The sequence below is a fragment of the Pipistrellus kuhlii genome, unplaced genomic scaffold (assembly GCF_014108245.1).
Source record: "Pipistrellus kuhlii isolate mPipKuh1 unplaced genomic scaffold, mPipKuh1.p scaffold_m20_p_2, whole genome shotgun sequence".
Taxonomy (NCBI): domain Eukaryota; kingdom Metazoa; phylum Chordata; class Mammalia; order Chiroptera; family Vespertilionidae; genus Pipistrellus; species Pipistrellus kuhlii.
The window spans coordinates 167,183,835-167,206,450 of NW_023425515.1; the positions used below are offsets into that span (position 1 = coordinate 167,183,835).

At 48.4% G+C, this 22,616-nt stretch overlaps 1 long non-coding RNA gene across 1 annotated transcript in view; it reads right to left on the bottom strand.

Moving 5' to 3' along the window:
• Nucleotides 1-3,400: 3,400 nt before the first annotated feature.
• Nucleotides 3,401-22,616, bottom strand: part of LOC118724846 — a 136,386-nt gene continuing 117,170 nt past the window's right edge. Inside the window, exons 3-4 of the long non-coding RNA XR_004989705.2 lie at nucleotides 4,021-4,223; nucleotides 3,401-3,576 (exon numbers count right to left, since the gene is read on the bottom strand). This is a non-coding gene — a long non-coding RNA (uncharacterized LOC118724846). The remainder of the gene's footprint in view (nucleotides 3,577-4,020; nucleotides 4,224-22,616) is intronic.

Sequence of the window (22,616 nt, forward strand, 5' to 3'; positions counted from 1 at the left end):
GTCCAAGGGCATCCTAAAGCCATCTCCACACCCTCTTCAGTTTCTAAATGAGGAAGCCTGAGACCGGAGATGTTGAAGAATGTGCCCAATACAATGGCTTGAGAACAAGTGGCAGGATGGGTTTCAGACCTAGGACCTTCAGTGGGCTTTTTCTATTAAAACAATGCTACTCCCTTCTTTCCTTCCTCGGACTAAACTAACGTCCACACCACGGAATTGTCTTGGAGGAAGTAAAATTAAACATTAGATAAGAATTTTGAGAAAGGAAAAGCACCATCTAGTATAGGATAACCTCAGCACTGGGGACCCCCAAGCCCGACCCCGGCTTCTTCAGGACCTGAGGGAAGCCGCCTCAGTGCAGAGGGCACCAGGAGCAGCGGGGGGTGGGGGAGGGAGCAGGGCTGCAGGCAGCCCCCAGGACTCACACTTATGCTGCAGAGCCTTTGTTGCCTCTTCCGGCCGCAGGTGCTACTTCCCGGAGACCATGGAGTATCCGCCGGGCTCAGTCTCTCTTCCTTCAAGTCTGTCATCATATGCCCCCTTTTCAATAAGGCTCGCACTATAGTCTTTAAAATTGTTCCAAGTTGATGTCAACACATTGAACATCTCAGGATCCATTTTCCATGGAAGGTACATGAGTATGTATATTGCATCGTACTTAGTTTTTTTTTATAGCATTTATCATATTCCCAGACTATATAATGTACTTATTTATTATGTTTCTTTGACTACCACCTTCCATTTCTAAAGAATACACACAAGGACAAGGAATTTTATCTTTTTGTTCACTCTGGATTCTAGAGTTCATTCTGGGTCTAGAATAGTATCCGGCACATAATAGATGCTCAGTAAATACTGGTTGACTAAATGAATGAACAAATAATTGCTCTGTTCCTTTGCTTCTCATCCTTTCACTCTCTCCCTCAGCAACAACCACCTACTTCACACACACACACACACACACACACAGCTTTCTGCTTTTTTCTCTTTTCTCTACCTGTATCCAGGCCTGCTACTAAGATCAACAAGGATAGTTTAGGCTAAACTTAATAATTCAGTAATAATATTGCCAAGCCCTCCATTAAATGCTCATATTTTATATACATATAGAGTTTTATATGCATTAAAAAACCTCTAGAATGATACATAAGAAACAGATACCACTGGGTATGTCCGGGGACCCAGATGGCTGTGCTTTCATACTATTTAAATTCTGAACTATGTGAATATACTTAACTATTAAACATGTTTAACTAAAAGTGAAAATTGGGGGGAGGGAATCCGCACATATTTCTCCACTCTTGTCCTCAACACCATGTTAGTTACCAATTTTTCTGGGTGAAGGTCACTAAAATGCCGTCTGCCTTGGGTGAGGATGGTGAGGCAGGGTGGCAGTTCCCCTTTTCTCTAGTTCCCACATTTTCTTAAATGAGGAGATTGTTACTTTTATGAAAATGAAATAATGGGAAAAGTTTCCATCAAGCAGACGGATATGAATTAATGCAAGTTCCCCTACATACATAAAACATGGATACTTTATTTCAACTCATGAATCCCTTTACCTTTAATTTTGCTCACTCCCATTTGGAATTCTCATTTAACAGATTTCCGAATACGTTGCCTAAGATGGTGCCAAGGTCTCTGGAGGTGAAAATGAAGGACACAGACAATGTCTTCAAGGAGGTGGTACCCAGTGGGGATGACCACAAGCAAGCAAGTCTCACTGCCTAACAGACACTCAAAATGACAGCTGAGATGAATGGGCCAGTGGATCGTGTGTGACTTCAGACTGGTACACATTTCCTGCCCTGAGATGTCTAACTGAACTTACTCCACAAGGGAGTACATGTGGGTGTTAGGCATTGACCTTCTGTAGGCTGTGATTTTCCTGAGGATGGAATCCCTATTTAATTCATCTTGGTCTTTTCAGCCTCCAACTTGGCACCTTGCAACAGTTGCTGCTCCATAAATGGGTTATGAATGAATGAATAACTATTTCTCAGGAGCCAATGAGGAACTGCAAGATATACCCCAGTTCCAAACTCAGACTCCACCTCTCCCTCACTCATCACCTGCTGAACTCCACCGTCATTCATAGCTATGCTCTGTCCTGGGCAAGAGCATCTAGTTTAATGTGAAGATTAAACTAGAATCATGGTCCTTCATGCTGCTTAAAATAGAGGGAAGCTGGAAACAACCTAAACACCCAGCCATGTGTGATTAGGTAAGCAAAGATGGTACATCTCTGTAATTGAGGATAGTACTCTTACACTGCAGTCGCTGCAGTAACTCGTGGCAAAAAAAATAAAAAAAATAAAAAAAATAAATGGGGATGTGCATTCTTTGAGCTATATCCATGTGGCTTTATTTCTTTCCACAAAATGATTTAACACCCTCATTTTTTTTTGTAAATTACACTTGGCCTCAGTTTTCTCTTTTGTAATTAAAGGTATCACTTGATCATTTTTATAAAGCTTATATAGAAAAGCTGTTGTGATAAGACATTAAATGACAATGAGTGCTATCAGAGAATATGTGTGGTGCTGTGACATTAGCTACATGTGTATGTACATGTGACACTAGAGGCTAGACAGGGATCTGGGAGGCTCTTCACCAGTCGCAGTGGCTGTCTTTGGGGCAAGTAGAATTAGGGGATGGTTTTCTCTTCTCCATTTGTCTTTCTGATGCTTAAATCATAAGCATGTGCCACTTTACAATACTGAAAATAACAACCAAAGTTACTTTTGATTGTGGAAAGAAAAGAACAACACTCCTGGATTGGGAGAGACTCTAAAGGGTGAGAGTAAAAGTTGTGAGGGTAAAACCAGCCAGAAAATGGAAAGAGGCTTGGCCTCACTAATGCTGCTTTCTCCAGGGAAGGGAGCCGGGCTCCTGTCACCTCCAAATTGACAAAGATACACTTACTCGCACACATCCAGCCAAAGCACGTCTGCCATATATGGTGGAGTCGCCACTGGGTGAGTCTCACCTGGGACAAGGCAGGGAGGGGAGAGGCACAGGGGGCCGATGGCAGGAGACACCGACCAGGCCAGGTAGCAGCTGTCAGAGTGGACCCCGTTCACAAACGAAACAGGTATTACATGAACTTGGCAACTTCTGAGACACAGGAATGTCTAGAGGTGCTTCTAACCTAAAGAGACCCAGTTTCAGGTAAGACTGTGTAATCCAGCGCTCGGAGGCAGAGGACGTTAACATTTCCTCAGAGAGAAGGTTAACCAGAACTCCCAGAGCTGAAGCAGGAATCGCCTGCTGAAAGGCGGGCATGAGATCGTCACAGTCCACGGGGAATGGAATCCAGGATAGAATCCAATGCAGGAGGGAAATTCTCTTCTCACAATATCCATTGGCAACACTGGCCGCAACTCAATAGACAATTCCCTCAGGGTCACTCTAAGAAACGATAGGACTCGTGCTGCATCTTTGGCTTCTCTGGTCTTTGTTGCAGCATTTGCGACTGCAAAGTGAGAAAGACTCCCCCTGTGTGTGCTCCATTCAGTGGGTCCTGGACAGACAGCTCGGGAACTGCTGTGGGTGGCTCCTGGTCATTGCTGGCATCTGCAAACAGGGAGAGTGCTTATCACAATGGGACTCAACCATTCTCCTGCTTTCATCATGTCAACAATGAACAGAAATGAGACAGAAGCTGGAGTGGGCAGTGGGCAGGACGCACGCAGCAGGAGCCAGGGGAGGGAGGCAGTACAAGACGTTAATCAGAGTAGCAGGGCCAATAGAATAGCAGGAGGGAGGGAGGAAGCACGCAGGGATGAAGCAGCATGGTCAGAGAGGAAGGATTCAGAAAGGGGCAGAAGGTGTGAGCAGAGAGGCAAGGCCAGCATGGGCTGAAGAGCTCAGATTCCCCACCATGCCCTGTCACCTCCTGCTTTACCATCTGCCTCCCATTCTTTGTCTTCTGGCCCAGTAGGGGTCATCCCAGCCCCACCTCCCAATTCCTACCTAAGCCTAGCCCAACTCTAAGCCCTACCAGAGAAACAGACTTACCACCACGGTTCTTGGGCCTGCAAGTCCCCAGTTCCAGCCATCCTTGGGGCTCCTGCCAGTGTTGGTTTCCTCAGTATTGCAATCTGTGCTTTCCAGAATCTCCTTTCTTCCCATTCTTCAGGAAGATGTCAGGACGTTTTGTCCCTCGACTGGACAAGATCCAGCAGGAGTAGGCAACGCAGGGCCAAATCCGAGACACCAGACTGAGAGGGACAGGGAGGGGAAATGGGGCAGTCCTGGGTGATCTGGACCATCTGGTCACCTCAGTCTAATTTTATGAGTGGACAAGGAGACCAAATTAGATCAGAACTCAGTGTACAGAAGAGTCATTTGGGACTGAAGACCTTTTGTCACCACTGGTCATCCAAACACAAGTGCAAGTAGATCTATTTACCAAAGACTTACAAACCAGGACAGTTCATAACTGAAAAGTGTGTGAACCCTGGCCACAATCAACAACCTGCTCCGCTTAGATCAGCCTCCACATAGCCCATCGTTGCGCCCTACGTCCAGCCTCCCTCCGGGATAAGTGTCCCCCTCTAACCCCTCCTCTAAGCAAGTGCTCTCCTGGAAGAATGGACAAGATGTGATGCCAACCAGTAGAGCTTGGGCCCGATCCCAGCATGAGCCAGGAGCTTGCCTCCTGCTTTATGGCCACAGGACTGACTGTTCTCCAAGCCAAGCTGGATAAACATCTTACAAACTCAACCATTTCCTGTGACCATAAGAATGGCTGAATGTAAGAATCTGCTACTGGTAACTCCAAATCTTAAAGCATATACTCTACGCCACCTTTTCTCCAATTGTAGTGTGCAGCAGAATCAACCGGAGGCCTTATTCAAAGAGAACTTTTGATTCAGTCGGTCTGGGGTAGAGGCTGAGAATTTGTATTCCTACCAAGTTCCCAGGTGCTGCTGCTTCTACCTCTGGTCTGGGGACTACACGTGGGAACCACTGGTCCACATCCAGAGAGGGTAACAGTATACCTGTCTTCTGTTAAGGAACCTCCAACATACAAATGACTCACTTTCACTTAGCACTTTAACCTCACTCAAAGCCGGGGCACAGAAGGCTGCCACACAAAGAGAACTACTGACAAATTCATTCATTCTAAGGCCTCTGAAGAAAAAAGAAATAAAAAGCAACTAATCCAAGCAGACCTCACTCCCACCTCCTGCCAATTACTCTATCGCATCACCCGTCCTTAGTTTCTGTGTAAGCCTCCGGCACCGTGGAAACTTTTGTTCACCATTGCCTGGCTCACTGCCACCTGACACTAGGACGAGAGCTCCAAGAGAGCGGGCACTTTGCCTGTCTTGTTCACCACTGTAATCCCAGTGTAATTCACACTGCCTGGTGCTTAGCATCTTGTCCATACGTGCCTGTTGAATGAACAAATGAACGTACCAAAGAATCAAATAGCCTAAGACATTAGGAGCAGCGTCTTTCAGTGTGGTTCCCAAAGTTGGGTTTGAGATTTTCCTCCCAATTTCTTTCTCTTTTGACGGTAGAAGCTGAACTCCTTGTGCTTCCCCAGGATGTGAAGGAGAGATGTACCTCAGCCTGGCTCTCGGTGGCAGGAGAAAGAAGACAGGAAGTCCCAGGCCTGGGGCTGGTGCTGAGTCACTTCCCAGCTCTGGTGCCCTTTCACACAGAAAGGATGCCGATGAGTCAGCTCTACCTGGAAATAGGACTTGGGGGGCAACAGGTGTAGTAGAATGATGTGATGTTTTAGAGTCAAGAGATTTGGGTTCAAACCCGAGGCAAGTCATTTAAATCTCCCCGCGTCTCAGTTTCCTCATCTATAAAATAGGGATGGTGAATATACCCAAGGTATAGTGTCCTTGTGAGGTTCAAGGAAGTTTGTAGAATACATGAACATCTTGGTAAACAGTAAAAGACTGTAACTTGCTGGTAAATGTAGTCTTAATAAGACCATGTAATCTCTGGAAGGATCAAAGTCGGTGACATATCTCAGGATGTGCATCTCTACCCAGCCCTGCCCTGCCGCCTCTCTTAGTTCTGCCCAGTATCTCCAGACCCGAACCCCAGGCTGCTGTGCGGGAGCCCCAGCCCAACAATAGCAGCCCTGGAGCTGGCACTGGCACCCGGAGCCCCAGGGGCACTGCCAGCAGTGTTGCAGCCAGAGGCCACAGCCAGTGGCGATGCGGCCAGGAGGGAGCCCAGGAGAAGACCACTGTGGGAAGCCACAGAGGAGCACGGGACCAAGCAAGTGGTAGGAAACAGGCTGAGATCCCTTGACTTTTGGCCAAAATCCTCTGAATAGCTCAGAGTCCCAGAGACTAGAACTTCATAGATGCCAAGGCTCCCCTCATCAGTAGGCCCTGGCTTCTCTCACCAGGCTCAGGGCCTTGGGGTTGGGGGAGGTCTACACTCTTTCCTGTCCCCCCCCCCTCCCTGGTCTCCTTTACCTTGAATTAACCAGTGGGCTGCTTTAACCAGTTCCCCATTAATCACATTTTATGCTCCAGGAAAAGGGGCTCTTGGCCATAGGTGCCCTCACCCTGCAGGTGTCACCTCTCCTGGCCAGTCACGCCCACACTGTTTCCACTCTTTAAGTGACAGCCTTCATGACCAATCTGCAAGCAGCATGACTTCTCATCCCTTTGACCAAAAGTTCGATTCGCTTCTGGGCACGCAGCACATGGCTGTAGGAAGGCTGAGCCCAGCCTTCCTACAGCCATGTGCTGCGTGCCCGGAAGGACAAGCACGGCCACGGGTTCCTGCCCTCGACCAGCATGTGACCTGCTTGGAGACACAGAATTCATCACCACCACCACGAACTGCTCTGCTCACTGCAGAAAAAAAACAACACACGGGGTGAGGAGTGAGGGCATCTGTACTAGGTCATCTTCAGTGGCAGAGTTCTCCTCTGGCTTCGAAATGCTGTATCGATTGAGGCATCAGGGCCATGGGCAAGTTCTCTGATTTCTGGCAGTGTTACGAAGTGATTGCTGCTGGCGGTTGCTTGAATCAGGAAAGTTCAGGGAGGTGTCATGCATCAAGGGGTTTGAAGAACGAAAGAATTCCAAGATGTAGAAAGGGCGAGAAAGGGAGCTCCATGTGAGGAAAGTGAGTAGGGCAGAGGGCGCTAAAGGGAGTCTGTAACCAGGGCAAGGCCAGGACATGGGGCATGGAAGGAATGGAAGCTGGTAGGGCTTCGGGCACCTGTGAGCTCTCCAAAGTAAACTGCTCAAAAGCCCCAAGTCTCCACAGACCACCCTCGGCTCTGCGCTGACAGCAGCCCATGAATGATGATGAATGTGCGAGGGTGTCGAGGGAGAGGACCAGGGAAACACACATGTTGCGGATCCCTGGCTTTCAAAGGACGAGGAGAGAAAGGTGCCGGAGAGGTAGGGGTACCTCTAGCTCAAGTGGAGCCTTAATCAGCCTGTCTGCTCACTGGGCCTGTGCCAGGGCCCCCAGTGCCCCCCGAGGATGAAGACATCCCTGCCTTGTCCTCTCGCTCTCCCTCTGCCCCCACACCCTGCTTCCAGGCTGGGCTGGGGAGGAGTGGCAGGACTGTTATTCCAGGCAAATCTCGGAAGGCAGGTGGGGACCTGCTCACAGGAACACCCAGCTGTCAGAGGCAAGTGCTGGAGGAGGGGTATCCGCTGCCCGGAAATGGGTGTGAAGGGCCCACGGTCTCTGGTTTTGGGTTGGACAGGGCTGGCTGTGGACTATCCCACTGGAGAGAGAAGAGCCTCACTCCCACCTCTGCTCCAGTTCGCCTCCCCGTGTCTCATGGACCTCTCTGCTCTTCCCCCCTCGAGTTTCTGTACAGACCGATCCCTTTGTCTGATCACTTCCCGGCTTCATCTCGTCATATCCTCATTGCATTTCCAAAGCTGACTCCAAACTCGCCTTCTCCATGAAGCCCCTGGCTCTTTTTTAATATGCGTATTTATTTTATTTTATTGAATTTATTGGGGTGACATAGTTTAATAGGTTTCAAGTATACAGTTCCATAATATATCATCTATACATTGCATTATGAATTCACCACCCCAAGTCAAGTCTCCTTCCATCACCTTTTATTCCCTATACCCTCTCCTGTCTCCCCCACCCCCTTTCCCTCTGGTAATCACCATTCTGTGACTCTTTTTGTTAATATCACTCCTTTGCTCCCAAGCTCCCAGAGTACACAGTTCTCACAGTACTTTTCACGTTCTGGAATTATCCATGGCCCTGTCTCCCCCACTGGACCATAAACACCCTCAGATTAGAGTTCCCATCAGGGATCACAGATTCAAGTGCATACAGGACCACATGGGTGGGACTCAGATGATAGCTATTTTGGTGTTAGCCAGACAATTGGGAGTCCTAGGATCTGTGAGAAATCTGGCCTTACCTGAGGGGGAAAATAATACCATGTGGGAATGTGGGCCAGAACTTCACATTTTGGGAGAGAAGCCTGATATCAGCGGTATCAGCGTTTGCACATGAAATCACCCCATTGTTATGTGTCAGCAGTGAATGCAAATTTAAGACACCATGTTGTGAGCCAATAAAATGCACCCGCAGGCCAGATCAGCTCAAGTGCCATCGGTTTGCAGCCTCTAGATTTATTTCTGCATCCCCTGTGCCTGGCACATTATAGATATTCAATAAATGTTTTTTTGATTGAAAAGCAAATGCATGAATGAAGGAAGGAACAGAAAAGAGGAGCAGATGGGTGGAAGGGGAGAAACAGGAAGGATGGCCAATTGTCATGATGCCAAGTGGTGGGTCGGCAGCTTCAGGTGACCCTACTGCCAAGCTGTCAGTGTGAACACCATCCTGGTCTCAATTGCTGGCTGAGCAGGGGGATGGAAGACTGGAGGCCTGTGATCCCAGAGTCTGCAAACCTCTTCTCAGAAGGCACTACAGTAAGAAGCTCTTGCTGCAGCTAAAATGCACATGCCGAAAGCAAGCCTGTGTGCACACACTGATGAGCAAGGTGTGTGGGAGCTGGAGGCTCAGCACAGCACTTCCGACGAGGCTGAGCTTTTGCAGCATGTTACAGACACGTTCAGGAAAGAAAGGAGGAATAATTTTGCCATTTGGAGGATGCAGGGAGGAAGAAAGGAGTCGTCCAGCCAGACATCTATCTCTAGCCAGAACCTCTGCTGCTGCCTTGCTGACACTTACAGCTTGAGGGGAGGGCATGCGTGAGCCTGGTGTGGACTGTGGCCTCCAGGAACACCACTGGGAGGGAGCGGTGAGCCAGCCCCCATGTGGAATGCCTGGGGTTGCAAAAGAAAAGTTATTTCAGGTTCAACGGAGTTATAATTTATTTTTTCTAACCGATCATTACTGCTGCCGGCTCTATAAATAACCACCGAGGGAGTCTGCTTTTCTGCTCCCAAATCCTCAGGAAGCATTGCCAGGGTCTCTGTGGTTTCTGGCCTGCCAAGCACACAGCGCGTTTCTTCCCCGTGCAGTCCTTCAGGGAATCCTCCTGCAGTGCACGCCAAGGAATCTGCCGAGTTCTGCCCAGCTCAGTCCTCCCCTTCCGGATCCAATTCCTCTCCTCCAAGGTGCTGCTTCTCTCTGTTTGCTCCGAGACAACCCCACTGCAGCCCTCCGTGCTCCGAAGACAAGAGTTATTTGTAGCACAGAGATCCAGCTGCAGCATCATTCGAGCCGGGGAGGGAAAGAGGGCTGGTCTGATGGTGTCACCGACAAAGTATCAAGGTTCAAGACTGGCCCCGGAAGGATGGCTGTAATTTACATGGAATCAAGATGGATCATTTCAAGGGGAATATATTCAAGCGTGACTCGGTTTAATCAAGTATAAAAACAAAAAGTATGTTCATGGTGCTCAGAAGAATGTACGTTTGGTTTTTGGTTTTTTGTTTTTTTTTCTAAATGACATGGAATTCTCTCTTTAAATAGAGAAGGAACCTATAGGCAGAAAGACCCACTATGTACCTAGCACTGTGCTGGGCCCTTCAGGTGCAGCGTCTGTTTTATTTTTACAACTTGTTACCTTGGAGGCAGGCATTCCTACACCCATTTGTGATGGGAGGTCCAAGGAAAAGGACTTGCTCAAAGTTATGCACAACAAAAGAGTGAGGAGTGGTATTCAAGCCCAGATTCATCAGATCCCAACGCCTACGTGTTTCACTGCTACACCCTGCTGTCTCACTAGCTAGAAGACCAGGATTTCAAGGCCTGTTCATGTTCTAATTTTCAGATTAAAATGCAGCTCAGAAAGCAAGGAAAGCTTGGATACCTAACCACAAGTCGTTAATAGCCATATTTGAATTTTTTGAACAGTAACCTCTCTAACAGGTCAATTATGAAATCTTAAGTGCTCAATCTTTCACCATTTATTAAGAAAATGACCATAAAGGTTATAGTCATTCACATGGCCCTAACAGTCTAAAAATAATACCTTGTGTATTTTGGATAGGTTTTAAAAACAATAATGTCTAATATTAACAACACAATTTAAAATGTTAGTTTTCATAGTTACTCAACCCTCCAAGGCAGGTTGGGTAGCCCTCGGTTCACTTGGATAGCATTCTGCACTCCCCTTGTTGGCGGTACCAGCAATACCACATTCGAATGGCCTGTTTCCTCTTCTATCTCTCCTGGTAGGCCTGTGATCCCCCAATATTTTTTGGTCATGTGCCCTAGCAGTGAAAATATGTGTACACATTGACAGATCCTCCCTTCCCTCAGTTGATGGACAGACATAAACCCCACCTGCGGCCAGACATTCCTGAACTCTGAACCACCAATCAGCACCTGCCAAATACCCTAAGCCCCCGATTCCTAAGTCCCTAGGTCCCTAATCAATCAGCCTGTGCTGAGTGCCCTAAGCCCTGCCCCCTATCCTTAAAGGTGCTTGTAAGCCCCTTGCTTGCTCTCTTCCGCTCCTCTCTGTGGAAGCAGCTGGCAGGGGTACTCTTCCCTCCAATAAAGCCTGTGTGTCCTGCCATCCCAATCTCCGGTCTACCTTCTCTATTTAACCTATCACACGTGTTTCTTTATAAATTATATTCATACTATGTCATTCACAAAAATAAAAAGGGTGATATATATGTGTGTTTATTGACCTATGTATCTATTTGTCTATTTTATTTTCTTCCTTTCTCCCAGTGGACCATCTCATCTTTCATGGCCTCCAATATGCATGTCTCACTTTGGAGACCACTGCTCTGGGCTATGTGTCCAGTATCCTTCATTTATTCATCCTCCTCCCCATTTCTAGTAGCACTTACTCTGTTTGAGGGCCATGCTGGGCACTGGAGACACCATGGTGAACAAGAGAACAAGAATGTATTTTCCATGGAGCTTATAATCCAGTGGATGAACAATCCTGTATAATAAAAGCCCAATATGCAAATTGACTGAATGGCAGAATGACCAGTCACTATGACACCCATTGGGCAGATGCTCAATGCAGGAGCTGCCCCCTAGCCCGCAGGCCCCAGGCCAGCCAAGGTGGGTGCCAGCGGGTCTACCCCCAGTTGCCCTGCAAATTGGCCCTGATCACCTAGGGACCCTACCTGTGCACAAATTTTGAGCACTGGGCTTCTGGTGTCAGATAATGCCAGACAGTGATTAAATGCCACAAAGAAAATAAATCAGGGGGATGTGATAGAATGTGATAGAGAATGACTGTGGGAGTGAAAGATAAGTCACACTGGATGAGGAGCTCAGCGACAGCCTCATGAGCTGCACAATGAGCTGGCCGAATGTTCAGGTCCAGAGGGAACGTGAGTGCTCTGAGTGGAGAGAATGTCAAGGCCAATGTGGCTGGACTATAATGAACTGGTAGTAGGAGAGGCTGGAGAAGTTAGAAGCTCAGGCTGGGGACTCCCTGGCAGAGATGAATTCTAGTCCCGCTGCCTATTGACTGGTGGCCTTGGAGATTCATGCCACGTGCTGCCCCGGGTTATAAAGGAGCTATATGAAAAGTACTGAAACGGTAAATGTGTGAAAAATCAGTTAGAAGAATGCCCAGCACACAGTTTGAATCAATAAATGGCAGCCCACGGTGCCAGTTTACTTGTTTATCATTCCCTAAGGCAGAACTTCTGGCCCAGCTGGGCATGGCCAGTCTTCCCTGCTGGTCCAGAGCAGCTGTCACCATGTCCGTCCTATCAGAAGAGCTCAATGAAGATCTGATCAATGAATGAGTGTCAAAATGGGTAAGGCAAAAAAATAAAAATAAAAATGGGTAAAAGCGTACAGAAAGTCAGAGTTTGGCTAAAGATAAAAGATAGAGTTTGCTTAAACCAAATTTTTTTTCTAATTACAAAAGTAATGTCATGGATTGTCTGGGAATCTTTGACATTTTAAATAGAAATGGGATCATATTCCATATACCACTTAGCACATATTTTCCATTCCACATGTCTGTTATGAGAGACAGTGGAATATACGGGTTAAGAATGTGGTCGCACATAAACTAATTACTAAAATTCTGAGCACAACAAAAATATATCATATTTTTTTGCCAATCTGACAAAGAAATAGGTATAATTTTGAGTCATTTCGTCTGGACAGCTATTATTGTGTTGGCTATCATCGTGTGTGTGTTTTTTTATTTGACAACCTAAGGGAAGAGAGGTCAGTGCCCATAACTAAATGAACATTCCCCCCCACCAGCTGCATGTTTTAAACACTCTTGTGGCACACAGGTTGAAAATCACTGCTCTAGACAGATTGCCTGGATGTGCACCCCGTCACCACCACTGGCCACCTATATCATCCCACTGAAGTTACCAGCCCTCTTCATGGCTCAGTTCCTTTTTCTGCAAAATTGCCCCAAAACCACACCTACCTTACCTGGTCTGAGCCATGCAAATCAACAGCTGGACTCAAGCCCATCAATATCAGTGGCCCCCAAATCTCCTCAGAATAGATTTGCTGCCTGACATTTTTCACGAGCCTCTGCGTAAGAATGCCCGAGTTACATCAGAAAGAAAAGTCAAACTGACAAGGCTATGCCTCTCGTACATGAGAACATGCCATCGCGGGAGGGGGGGGGGGGTCCTTAAACCTTCCCCTGGCACAATGGAAAACCCTTTGAAGGCCCCAGATCAAATCCTATTGCAGCAAACAACCTCCATGGTCAGTCAATATGGCACGAAGACTTCCAAGGTGTGGCCAGGGCCTATTTACCCCAAGCCACATCGGTATAATTTCTTCCTTGCTTTGCATTTGGCTTTGGTACAGTAATTTGACATATAACGCCCTCCTTATCCCACTGCCCCACAAGTATTTACACAGCAATTTTCTCCTGGGCTGGTCTGAAGCCTGCTAGGACTTGGAGAATTGCACTGTGTTTGTAGTAAGCAGACACCTGGATCCAGATCTGCCGCTTGTCTGCTGGTAAGAGAATAAACTGTTCTTGGATTGAAATGGGTCAGCCTGTATCTGGCTCTGTCAGCCAGAACGGTGCAGTGTTTTCAGCCGACCCTCTGCATTTTCACTGAGGGGATTTTCCCCCACAACATCTCCTACATTTCGGCTATCACGGTTGGAGTTTCTCTCTGGGTTTGGTCCCAAAGGCAAAATGGCAGCTGGCAACAGAATGTCCACACCTCTTAGGTTGCTCCTCTAAGGAAGAAGTCACACGTGGGGTGAGAAGCCTGGCACACCCTCCTATGGGCACACCTTACGCACACAAACCTGGAAGTAGCTGAGCAGAGAGATTGGCAGTCAAAATCAAGCAGAAAGAAGCACGCCTTCCAGGAGGGAGGCGGAATCAGATGGAGGCAAAGCCAGGGCCAGGGCCTTGGCAACATGAGTGAAATCCTAATCCAGCAGGGAGGAGAGAGTTACTGCCAGCCCCTGAGCACGGACTGAGGACGGAGGGTGAGGAGAGGAGAGCTGTGTGCTGTGCAGAACCCGTGGCTCTGCATGTGACCCTCAGTTATGAGCCCATTGGCCAATGAGTCCAGAGAAAGCACCCACTCCACTTCAGGCTGGGGACCACGTCACAGCTGAATAGAGAGTCGCTTGGTCTCTGGCCTCAGCGGTGCCCTTCCACCACTCCAGAAGAATCTGTGGAGGCCTGTGTGCATGCTGCCCGGGGCCAAGCACTGGGGCCGATCAAAGGAAATGCAAGACCTGGCTGCTCTGCTCTCAGGGCTTATGATTTAATGGAGGAGATGACATTCACAAGAGTACCTGGCGACACAGCAAATGAGGACCAGAAAATAGATTCCAGCAGAGAGTGCCAGAAGGGCAGCAGGCATCCTCAGGAGGAGACAACGGCCTTTGTAGGAACATGGGCTCTGTCTAACCCTGGACGTGGGGAAGGGTCAAGCAGGTGGATGAGACGTTGGGCTGGCATCTAGGGAAGAGGGGAGGCGATGCATGCTGGGAAAGGCCAGCTGTGCATGCTGCCTGCACTCCTGGCCAGGACGAGGGCTTGTGTGAGGGAGGCAGAGATGAAGAGAATTTAATAGGGAGGGGAGAGGCCAGATTTCACAGAGGTCTGAGTCCCACACAGAGCGGGCTGGGCTGCATCCAGTACGCAGGAGGGAGCAGCTGGAGCCTGTGAGCAGCAGATTAACATAATTACAGGAGAATCTTACAGACTTCAGCTTTTTGTGGGGATGCAGAACAGGCTACCATGGGAGAGAAAGAGATGTGGTGATACCAGAGAGAAAATACCTAAGGTGCTTGGAGAAGAATCGGTAAGGGAGCTTACGGATGCGTCAGAGGGAATTCTAATGTTTGCAAGTGGTGGTTGCGAGGTCGAGGGGCCATTGTCAAAGGTGAAGAAACAGCTTGGAGCTGAGAAGGTAGGAACTGATGAGTTCAGATTTGGAGAGCTAGGGCAGTTTTACAAGAAAAGATCTTAAAAAGGCCATAACATCCAAAAGGCAGTCATCAACTGTCAGCAGGGGGCCACAGGTGATGTTTTGTCATTTCTGTTAAAGGGAATTAAAAAAGGAAGAAAGAAACACCACATAGAAGTGCTATCTAGCATCAATGAACTTCTGTCTGTCCAAAGAAGTGACCACCCTCTACCTCTCCTGCTCGCCATCTGCCCCTCCCTTTATCAGACCATGGTTTGAGATCAGCCAGAGAGAAAAGACACAGAAACACTCAGAAATCAGGCACACCCAGATTCCTACTTCTCCCTTCGGCTGCAGGTCTGTAGGACTTAATCATTTTCACCCTTTTCCCCATGCTTACAGCTCAGTGTGTAAGTACTGAGTCATCTCTTTTCCTCTCCCCTTCCCTCCCTCCTCATTCCCTCCCACCAGCACTGCCTCATCCTCCTCCATCCCCCAATGGGGAGAATATCCTGGCGTGCATTTCTCCATCACATTACTGTGCACGCTCCACCTTTCCCGTCCCCTCCCAGCGTGTCTCCTACTTCTTCAGAAAACCTGGGCATCTAGGAGACACACTGCAGGTCCGGCAGGACAGAGGACCACAGACTTCAACAAATACAGGCAGCCTGATGTGAAAGGCGCATTGAAGGCAAGTCAGGAGACTTGGGTTTTTGGAGTCAGGCGAGGGGATCAGATAAAGCTCCTTGGAGACAAGGGGCTCCTGATCGCCCAGCGTTTGCTGACGTAGAGACGTGTTTTCTCACTCTGCAGATACAGATGGGAGATAAGCAGTTCCCTTTGAGAGAGGTAACCCTGAGTGCAGAGCTCACAGTTGCCTTGCTCTGAGTGACAGTGGGAGGGAAGGAGAGAGTAAATGCAAAAAGAAAGGCAGAAGTCACGCTTAAGGTGGCATGGACGTGAACAGTCTGAAATGCACACCTCCCCCGGTTCCTGGAAAACAAAGACGCATCACACAGAAGCTCAGTGTCACAGGCGTTTCTCCTCTGCGTGTCACACAGATTCCTTGACACAGAAGCATCCGTCCCCGTGTCACCCAATTTCTGTAGCTCGAGGTCACTGCCTCTTTGGAAATTAAACTGGGAGGTCGCATCCACTTAGGCTGGGGAGCTGAAAGCAAGCTGGGCCATGTGGGATGGTTCCACTGGCCTGAGGGCAGGTGCATAGTGGGAAAAGGCAGAGAAGCCAGTAAAAAGTGGCAGAAGTAGGTGGCTCTGAAGAGGAGCCCAAGATCATCCAACCCAATCTACAGCCTAGATTCTGCATTACTTCCAGTTTCCTAGACAACCCAGCCTATCCCAGGTAGAAAGTTGAACTCCATCTCAAAAAATAATCCAGTTGGGACAAAAGAGGAAAGGCAAAGGGGTGACCCCATGTGTCACTTCAGGGAGTGGGGACAAGCAGGGAGATGGAGGTCTTCCTGTGAGGGAGCTGAAATCCCATTGTGCTTTCAGCCATCTTGCACTTGAGGCCAAGAGAATGGCCTAATTCCAGCTCGTTGATGGGGTATAGGTTACCCAGGGGATGGATTTGTCAAAAACGATATGTGCACTTCACTGCCTATGAGCTAGACCCCAGTAATTCTGGCTCTCCTGATGAACTGATCATGTGACCTTGGGCAAGTCATTTAACCTTTTGTAGTCCAGTGGTAGCAGGCCCATGTACCAACTGGGTAAGGGAGACTATCAAAGGAGCAACAGCTCCAGATTGCAAATTGTTTTAGCAGCTAAGCAGGCATCAAGATCGAGCAACTCCTTCTAATCCAAGGGGCTGTGATTCAGCACTGGCTGTCTCTGACTCTCACCCTTGACCCAGTCTAGTTATCAGTATAGTGATAAGCAGATCACCTTCACAGAACTATTTAATCTGGGTTCCCAGAGATTAATGAGAGCACTGTGCTTCCTGCCAGTTTTTGAGGCTGGGACAGTTGAATAGCAGAGGGGAAGGATGTGTCATAATGTGCACACACTTTCCCATCATTGGACTTGACCCCACTTAGGGGTCAACTCAAACAACTTTTCAATTTAGGTATCTGGATCTACTGTTTTCATCTACTCGCCCCTTGGTATTCAGGAAAACTGAAGCCCTGGCTCATGTCCTCCTTGACAGCAGCTTTCAGTCAGAGACATAACAGCACCTGGAGCTAAATGAAGATGAGGGTCAACAGGGACAGGAATTACCGGGACAGAGAGGACACCTGGTTCTACCAAGGGGCACCATCAGTGACCTAGATCCACCATGCAGCCCTCTCATCAAATGCCCTCTGCCTACATCCCTCTCTGGTGATGGCAGAACCCCAAATCCTGAGGCCTCACAGAAATGCAGCCGGCACCTGCCATCCAGCCCCTGCCCTCAGAGGGTGCTCTGGGGAGCTGCCACATCCCAAACTGCAGGGACACTCCCTGGCCTTGGCCTTGCCACTGTCTCCTCCAATTGTCTTTAAAGAAGGGCAATGCCGGGTGTGTGTCCCCTGTTAGAAGTGATTTGGGAAATGGTCTGGATTGTACTCTGGAGACATGAGAATTATTTTAAAGCAAAATAAGAAATGACCAGAAAACTCTAGACTTGAATTCAGTTTGTGAATGATTAGGTAGCAGGAGTAAAATTAGGGTTAGCTCATTTTCAGGCTCTTATATTTGCTACATAATAAGAAAAAGTCTTAATAATTAAAATGTACAGCAATGGCAACAAGAAGGATGAGCAGCAGCAGGAGCTTTAACTATGGCTAGTGCCAAGATCAATACCATTTGTTCACTACAGGCAGCTTTAGGATTGGGAAAAAAAATTTAATAAATACAAATAAAACCATAACAAGAAGCTTTGAGCCGTAACAGGCAGAAGGCGTTGCACTCAATGAACAAGGCCTTTATGTCAGAGAACATCCAAATCTGAGGCCCCTGTGCCTTCCCTGCCCTCTGCTGCGACCACAGCTGGTGTCCCAGCCCAGTTGCCATGAACAAGACAGAGATGGGTAACCGCCCAGCAAAGTTGCAATTCCCCACTCAGGGCAGGAGGAGGCTGACTTTCTAGGAATCTTTAGTCTCATTTACATGGCAATTCTCAGAGTGTGTGTATGGGGGGGAGGGGGAGAGTGGGGGGAGCAGAGTTTCTCACTCTGTGGGCTGTGGACTGGGAGGGTGGGGATGGGCACCTCTGTAGGGTGGGGCCCAGGCTGCAGCTCCTCTTCCTCACCCAGACCCAGGGGATCGTGGTGGAAACCACTGCTGCAGCATTGGCAGCAGTAGGAGCAGAAGACACTCCCTTCTTCAGCCTCAGTTGGAAGCCAAAGAGGACAGGCCAACCGGCAGCTCAGAGTCAGCCCTGCTGCCTGGCCTGCCTCCTGGGCCTCTGTATGGAGTGCAGCCTGCTCTATGGCGGGCTGCTTGCCAAGGATTCACAGTGAGCTTGGTTGCTCCCTGTGGGATTTGCTGGGTCTGGACTAAGGACCAGCCTGGCTGGCCTGGGTAGGTCAAGTAGGTTCAACAAGGTAACCCTGTCCCTGCCTCTTCCTTTCTTTCCTCCTCCCCTGCTACCTTCTCTTTTCCAAATCGGCCTCCTTTTGGATGAGTTTCTCTTGACCTTGGCTGACTCTGGTGCGCTGGCTGTTTTTCCAAAGAATACAGCTGACACATTAGGCTGGTTTCTTCCCCCACAAATCACCCGTCCCATCAGCAGCACCAGAGCACTGAGTCCCCGATGTGCTCAAGGTCGTTCACAAGTGACTTGAATTGCTGGACAAGACTCTGAATGTCCCGACTCGCAGCACATGTCCTGCCTTCAAACCAGAGTGTCTCAAGGGTGCCCAGTGCCAGGATATGCATGGCAGGAAAGGCAACCGCTGAGCATTTCAGATGCAATAGTCAAAACCATCCTCTTCAAAGTTCACGAGACACATGACTCTATCCCTCAGGGTCCTCATAGCCACCATGTACAGAGCCAGGGCGGGTCTCTCCTGTCATCCAGTCTCTAAATGGCTCCTGAGGACTTCCCCTCTGAGAGGGGCACTGCTCTGCATTCCTGACCCAGATCCCCCACCCTTCCCAAGCATCTTCAACACCATCTTCAGGAAGTTGCATGAGGTGGGCTGGGTGGAGTGTCCTTTTCTTTCTTCTTTTTTTCTTTTCTTTTTTTTTAATATATATTTTTTATTGATTTTGTACAGAGAGGAAGGGAGAGAGACAGAGGGTTAGAAACATCGATGAGAGAGAGTCATCGATCAGCTGCCTCTTGCACACCCCCTACTGGGGATATGCCTGCAACCAAGGTACATGCCCTTGACCAGAATCGAACCTGGGACCCTTCAGGCCCCAAGCCGATGCTCTATCCATTGAGCCAAATCGGTCTCGGCGGGTGTTCTTTTCTTGGCCCCAGTTTCTCCAAGCTACCCTCTGCCTACAGCAAGCTTTTCTGTAGAGCACATGTGTCAAACACAAGGCCCACGGGCCAAATCCGTCCCGCCAGGCCTTGCAATGTGGCCTGCACCGCGCTGTCATCACTGCACTCCGCTGCGTTTCCATCACAGTGACAGTTTATGACTGTTCAGTAAACCATTCGGCCCGCGATTTAGGCTGGATTTTAGATTTTGGCCCCTTCTCTGATTGAGTTCGACACCCCTACGAGGGTCAGATGGGAAATATTTTAGGTTTTGCAGGATCACATGCCATCTCTAGTGCACAGTCTAGTCTTCTTTATTTTTTTTTTATTTTTTTTATTTTTTACAAACTTTGAAAATGTAAGACCCATTCTTAGCTTGAGAGGCTAAAGGAAAACGGGTGGCTGAGGATTGGCTCACACACCCCTGGCCTCAGGAAGAAGCTGCAATGTTTGTACTGGTCCCCACCATGCAGCCCCTCACCACAGTCCCTCCCTGCCTGACTCCTCCAGATCCTGCCCGGACACTACTGCCGCTGCACCTGGCACCTGTGCTCAGACCCCAGGGCGACCTCCCCGCAGCACACGTTTCACTGACAAAGCATGTGTGAGCTCTTCTGTCTTCCTTGTGCTTAATTAACCTGAGATGTTCAAAGTCCTGGAGGCCCCACCTCACACCATGAGGTCTCACCTGACCGTATGCATGCAGCCAGGTCCACCCATCACCCTGCCATAGGGGTGTCCATGGTCAATTGTTTAACTCAGGCTCTTCCTACCCTATCTCCCGTGCAGGTGCAGGGCAAGAGACCAAGGCCACGGTCAATCCCATCAGTTCCACCTGGAAGCACAGCCAGGACCCCAATCACTTCCCACCCCTCCACTGCTGTCACCGGCCACACCACTGCTGTCACCACTGCCACCACCTCCCATCAAGGTTCCCTGTGCTGTCTCTGCCCTTCTCCCTCTCCCTTGCTCAAAGCCCCAGAGGCTTCCGCCTTACACGAAGTAAAAGCCAAAGTCTCCGAACAGTGAAAACAAACCCCACGCCAAGGTCCTTCCACTGGCCCACTGAGTGTCCTGGCTCTGTGCCGGCCACCTGAATGGCTTCACCTTCCTCCTCTCTCCTGGCTAATGCCAACTCTAGCCACACTGGCCTCCTTTCTTGCCCAGCTTTCCCCTCCTCCTCCTCCTCCTCCTCCTCCCCCCCCTCCTCCCCCCCCTCCTGCTCCTTCTTTCACTGTGCATGTGTTTTTTTTATGTCTTGTTTTTTGTTTTTCTCCCTGGAAGATAAGCTCCACTGGAAAAAGGTTTAACCTGCAGCACGGTGCCCCACAGGGAGCTGGCGCCCTGTAAATGCCCAGGTGTCTGTAGAACGCACAATGACAGGGTCCTGCTGATGAGCGAGAGGTGACAGCTGCCAGGACCCTGTGATCCATTTGCACATGGACACCTTTATGCAAACAAACATCTTACTCTTAAGGTCCCTCAGTAGCTGGAAGGACTGGCAAAACAATGTGAACAGATATACCCTGGAGGCCGCAGTCAATCCTAAAACAGCAACAAAAACTCAGATTTTAGCCAAACTAGCCAATTACCTGTGAGAAAACAACAACAGACTTTTATTGGGTCGGCAACTAGGTAATTGCGGGTTTCACACATATATGGCTTCAGTTGAATTTTTAGGTTTGCAGACGTAGTACAAATGTAAAACACATTTTGTTATTTGATAGTTGGCTATTCAGCTGTTAATCAGTAAAAAAAGTTTTTTGATCTGTTTTGTAGTTTTCGTTTGGCATTCGTTGAAAAATGGAAAATCAAAAGGAACATTTTCGTCATATTTTGCTTTTTATTTCCGCAAAGGGAAAAACGCATCGCAAGCTCATAAAAAGTTATGTGCTGTTTATGGTGACGAAGCCTTAAAAGAACGGCAGTGTCAAAATTGGTTTGCCAAATTTCGTTCTGGTGATTTTTCACTCAAAGATGAAAAACGCTCTGGTCATCCAGTTGAATTTGATGACGCCCTAATCAAAGCAATAATCAATTCGGACTGTCACAGTACAACACGTGAGTTTGCAGAGAAGCTTCATGTATCACATACATGCATTGAAAATCACTTAAAACAACTTGGCTATGTTCAAAAACTCGATACATGGGTTCCTCACGAACTGAAAGAATCACAGTTAACGCATCGCATTAGCAGCTGCGATTTGCTAAAGAAACGTAATGAAAATGATCCATTTTTAAAACGACTGATAACTGGCGATGAAAAATGGGTTGTTTACAACAATATCAAGTGGAAAAGATCGTGGAGCAGGCCAGGTGAACCAACTCAAACAACATCAAAAGCTGATATTCATCAAAAGAAGGTTTTGTTATCAGTTTGGTGGGATTACAAAGGAATTGTCTACTTTGAACTCTTACCACCCAACCGAACGATCAATTCTGATGTCTACATTGAACAACTAACGAAATTAAACAATGCAGTTGAAGAAAAGCGGCCCGAATTGACAAATCGAAAAGGTGTTGTATTCCATCATGACAATGCAAGGCCACACACATCTTTGGTCACTCGGCAAAAATTAATGGAGCTTGGTTGGGATGTTTTGCCACATCCACCATATAGTCCTGACCTTGCACCATCTGATTACTTTTTGTTTCGATCTTTACAAAACTCCTTGAATGGTAAAAATTTCAATGATGATGATGATGTCAAATCGTACCTGATTCAGTTTTTTGCTAATAAAAACCAGAAGTTTTTTGAACGTGGGATTATGATGCTGCCTGAAAGATGGCAAAAGGTCATTGATCAAAATGGGCAATACATTACAGAATAAAGTTATTTAGTTCCATGAAAAAATTGTCTTTGATTTTCTTTAAAAAATCCGCAATTACCTAGTTGCCGACCCAATACTTTAAGGTTCAGAACAGACCTGCTCACAGCTCTTTGGCGCTCACCACGACCAACCTGCAGGAACTGAGGGGGAAAGGGACAGGGGGACTTTAGTAGCAGATCAGGGGTTCAAATTCTAGTGCAGCCTTTACAAGTGGTCTGACTCTGGGCCCCACTGCCGACTTCATAGATGAGAACTCAGAGCCCTGGGTGAAGCCGTGGGCAGTTCCCAGTGCCAGTCCACGGGGCACAGGAAAAGCTAGACTCTCGGTCCTTCCACCTCAGGAAACAGGCCCCCGTCCACCTCGCTGCTCAGACACAAAGCTGGGAATCTTCCTGGTGCCGCCATGTCCTGTTTTCCACCAGATCTGCCCCACCCTGGCCACGCTGCTCTCTGCCCAGGGGTCGGCCTGGAAGGACCACATCAATGAGCTCCCTGCGAGTCTGGGTCACAGCCAGCGGGCAGCGGGCAGCAGATCACAGGAGAGTGGAGGGAGGTGGAGGGG